We start from the raw sequence: 5,252 nt of genomic DNA, 5'->3' as shown, positions 1-5,252 counted from the left end.
TCACGAATATTCCTTAAACTTGCAAAGTTTGGTATTTTGCATGATTTTCGTGTTATATACTACTTAAAAGTCACGAAGTTAAGTAAGCTTTCATACATTTGTATTTTGGAAGATTTTCTAACGGTATACTACATAAAATTCACGAAGATTGTTAAAGTGGAAAAATTTGATCTTTTCAAAGATTTTTGTGTTCAATAGTACATAAAAGTCACGAAGTTCATTAAACTTGCAAAATTTGGTATTTTGGAAGATTTCCGTGGGCTATACTACATAAAATACAAGAAGTTCGTTAAACTTGTATACATTTGTATTTTGGAAGATTTTCGTGTGCTTTACTACATAAAAGTCACGAAGTTCGTTAAACTTTCAAATTTTGGTCTTTTTGAAGATTTCCGTGTGCTAAACTACATAAAAATCGCAAAGTTCGCTACACTTGCATACATTAGTATTTTGAAAGATTTTCGTATGCTATACTACATAAAAGTCACGAAGTTCGTTAAACATGGAAAATTTGGTCTTTTTGAAGAATTCCGAGTGTTATACTACATATTAGTCACGAAGTTCGTTAAATTTACAAACTTTGGTAAGTTGGAAGATTTACATGTGCTATAATACATAACATTCACAAAGTTCGTTAAACATGCATACATTGGTATTTTGGAAGATTTTGATGTGCTATACTTACACTAAAGTCACGAAGTTCGTTAATCATGCAAAGTTTGGTATTTTGGAAGATTTTTTTTGTGCTATACTATATAAAAGTCACAAAAATCGTTAAATTTGAAAACATTGGAATTTTTGAAGATTTTCGTGTGCTATACTACATAAAACTCTTGAAGTTCCTTAAACTAGCAAAGTTTTGTATTTTGTTTGATTTTCGTGCGATATACTACATAAAAGTCACGAAGTTAGTTAAACTTGGAAAGTTTTGTATTTTGGTTGATTTTCGTGTGATATACTACATAAAAGTCACGAAGTTAGTTAAGCTTGCATACATTGGTATTTTGGAAGATTTTGATGTGCTAAACTTACACAAAAGTCACGAAGTTCGTTAATCATGCAAATTTTGGTATTTTGGAAGATTTTTTTTGTGCTATACTATATAAAAGTCACGAAATTCGTTAAATTTGAAAACATTGGAATTTTTGAAGATTTTCGTGTGCTATACTACATAAACGTCACGAAGTTCCTTAAACTGGCAAAATTTTGTATTTTGGTTGATTTTTGTGTGATATACTACATAAAAGTCACGAAGTTAGTTAAGCTTCTATACATTGTTATTTTGGAAGGTTTTCGTGTGCTATACTAATACTATATAAAAGTCGCGAAGATTGTTAAACTGGCATATTTTGTTCTTTTTAAAGATTTTCGTGTGCTATATACTACATAAAAGTCACGAAGTTTGTTAAACTTGAAAACTATGGTATTTTGGAAGATTTCCGTGTGGTAAACTATATTAAAGTCACGACGTTTGTTAAACTTGGAAATTTTAGTCTTTTGGAAGATTTTTCGTGTTCTATACTACATAAATGTCACGAAGTTCGTTAAACTTACTAACTTTTGTATTTTGGAAGATTTTCATGAGCCATACTACATAGCATTCACAAAGTTTGTTAAACTTGCATACATTGGTATTTTGGAAGATTTTCGTGTGCTATACTGCATAAAATTCACGAAGTTTGTTAAACTTGCAAAGTTTGGTATTTTGGAAGATTTTCATGTGCTATACTATGGAAAAGTCACGAAGTTCGTTAAACTTGATTATATTGGTATTTTAGAAGTTTTTTGTGTGATATACTACTTCAAAGTCATGAAGTTCGTTAAACTTACAAAATTTGGCCTTTTGAAGATTTTCGTGTGCTATACTACATCAAAGTCACGAATATTCCTTAAACTTGCAAAGTTTGGTATTTTGCATGATTTCCGTGTTATATACTACATAAAAGTAACGAAGTTAGGTAAGCTTGCATACATTGGTATTTTGGAAGATTTTCTTACGGTATACTACATAAACTTCACGAAGATTGTTAAAGTGGAAAAATTTGATCTTTTCAAAGATTTTCGTGTTCAATAGTACATTAAAGTCACGAAGTTCATTAAACTTTAAAAATTTGGTATTTTGGAAGATTTCCATGGGCTATACTACATAAAATACAAGAAGTTCGTTAAACTTGTACACATTTGTATTTTGGAAGATTTTCGTGTGTTTTACTACATAAAAGTCACGAAGTTCGTTAAACTTTCAAATTTTGGTCTTTTTGAAGATTTTCGTGCGCTAAACTACATAAAAATCGCGAAGTTCGCTACACTTGCATACATTAGTATTTTGAAAGATTTTCGCATGCTATACTACATAAAAGTCACGAAGTTCGTTAAACATGGAAAATTTGGTCTTTTTGAAGAATTCCGAGTGTTATACTACATATTAGTCACGAAGTTCGTTAAATTTACAAACTTTGGTAAGTTGGAAGATTTACATGAGCTATAATACATAACATTCACAAAGTTCGTTAAAAATGCATACTTTGGTATTTTGGAAGATTTTGATGTGCTATACTTACACTAAAGTCACGAAGTTCGTTAATCATGCAAAGTTTGGTATTTTGGAAGATTTTTTTGTGCTATACTATATAAAAGTCACAAAAATCGTTAAATTTGAAAACATTGGAATTTTTGAAGATTTTCGTGTGCTATACTACATAAAACTCTTGAAGTTCCTTAAACTAGCAAAGTTTTGTATTTTGTTTGATTTTCGTGTGATATACTACATAAAAGTCACGAAGTTAGTTAAACTTGGAAAGTATTGTATTTTGGTTAATTTTCGTGTGATATACTACATAAAAGTCACGAAGTTAGTTAAGCTTGCATACATTGGTATTTTGGAAGATTTTGTAACGGTAATACTACATAAAATTCACGAAGATTGTTAAAGTGGAAAAATTTGATCTTTTCAAAGATTTTTCGTGTTCAATAGTACATAAAAGTCACGAAGTTCATTAAACTTGCAAAATTTGGTATTTTGGAAGATTTCCATGGGCTATACTATATAAAATACAAGAAGTTCGTTAAACTTGTATACATTTGTATTTTGGAAGATTTTCGTGTGTTTTACTACATAAAAGTCATGATGTTCGTTAAACTTTCAAATTTTGGTCTTTTTGAAGATTTTTGTGTGCTAAACTGCATAAAAATCGCGAAGTTCGCTACACTTGCATACATTAGTATTTTGAAAGATTTTCATATGCTATACTACATAAAAGTCACGAAGTTCGTTAAACTTGGAAAATTTGGTCTTTTTGAAGTTTTTCGTATGATATACTACATAAAAGTCACGAAGTTAGTTAAACTTGCAAAGTTTTGTATTTTGGTTGATTTTCGTGTGATATACTACATAAAAGTCACGAAGTTCGTTAAACTTGCATACATTGGTATTTTGGAAGATTTTGATGTGCTAAACTTACACAAAAGTCAAGAAGTTCGTTAATCATGGAAAGTTTGGTATTTTGGAAGATTTTTTTTGTGCTATACTATATAAAAGTCACGAAATTCGTTAAAATTGAAAACATTGGAATTTTTGAAGATTTTCGTGTGCTATACTACATAAAACTCACGAAGTTCCTTAAACTTGCAAAGTTTTGTTTTTTGGTTGATTTTCGTGTTATATACTACATAAACGTCACGAAGTTCCTTAAACTGTCAAAATTTTGTATTTTGGTTGATTTTCGTGTGATATACTACATAAAAGTCACGAAGTTAGTTAAGCTTGTATATATTAGTATTTTGGAAGATTTTTCGTGTTCTAAACTACATAAAAGTCACGAAGTTCGTTAAACTTACAAACTTTTGTATTTTGGAAGATTTTCGTCTGCCATACTACATAGAATTCACAAAGTTTGTTAAACTTGCATACATTGGTATTTTGGAAGATTTTCGTGTGCTATACTGCATAAAACTCATGAAGTTCGTTAAACTTACAAACTTTTGTATTTTGAAAGATTTTCATGTGCTATACTATGGAAAAGTCACGCAGTTCGTTAAACTTGATTATATTGGTATTTTAGAAGTTTTTCGTGTGATATACTACTTCAAAGTCATGAAGTTCGTTAAACTTACAAAATTTGGTCTTTTTGAAGATTTTCGTGTGCTATACTACATCAAAGTCACGAATATTCCTTAAAGTTGCATAAAAGTCACGAAGATTGTTAAAGTGGAAAAATTCACGATTTCCGTTATATACTACATAAACGTCACGAAGATAGTTAAGCTTGTATATATTGGTCTTTTTGAAGATTTTTCGTGTTCTAAACTACATAAAAGTCACGAAGTTCGTTAAACTTACAAACTTTTGTATTTTGGAAGATTTTTACGTGCCATACTACATAGCATTCACAAAGTTTGTTAAACTTGTATACATTGGTATTTTGGAAGATTTTCGTGTGCTTTACTGCATAAAATTCACGAAGTTTGTTAAACTTGTAAAGTTTGGTATTTTGGAAGATTTTCATGTGCTATACTATGGAAAAGTCACGTAGTTCGTTAAACTTGATTATATTGGTATTTTAGAACTTTTTCGTGTGATATACTACTTCAAAGTCATGAAGTTCGTTAAACTTACAAAATTTGGTCTTTTTGAAGATTTTCGTGTGCTATACTACATCAAAGTCACGAATATTCCTTAAACTTGCAAAGTTTGGTATTTTGCATGATTTCTGTGTTATATATTACTTAAAAGTAACGAAGTTAGGTAAGCTTGCATACATTGGTATTTTGGAAGATTTTCTTACGGTATACTACATAAAATTCACGAAGATTGTTAAAGTGGAAAAATTTGATCTTTTCAAAGATTTTTCGTGTTCAATAGTACATTAAAGTCACGAAGTTCATTAAACTTTAAAAATTTGGTATTTTGGAAGATTTCCATGGGCTATACTACATAAAATACAAGAAGTTCGTTAAACTTGTATACATTTGTATTTTGGAAGATTTTCGTGTGTTTTACTACATAAAAGTCACGAAGTTCGTTAAACTTTCAAATTTTGGTCTTTTTGAAGATTTTCGTGTGCTAAACTACATAAAAATCGCGAAGTTCGCTACACTTGCATACATTAGTATTTTGAAAGATTTTCGTATGCTATACTACATAAAAGTCACGAAGTTCGTTAAACTTGGAAAATTTGGTCTTTTTGAAGTTTTTCGTGTGATATACTACATAAAAGTCACGAATTTAGTTAAACTTGCAAAGTTTTGTATTT

Source organism: Vicia villosa, unplaced genomic scaffold, assembly GCF_029867415.1.
Source record: "Vicia villosa cultivar HV-30 ecotype Madison, WI unplaced genomic scaffold, Vvil1.0 ctg.003551F_1_1, whole genome shotgun sequence".
Taxonomy (NCBI): domain Eukaryota; kingdom Viridiplantae; phylum Streptophyta; class Magnoliopsida; order Fabales; family Fabaceae; genus Vicia; species Vicia villosa.
This window is presented reverse-complemented; position numbering follows the sequence as displayed.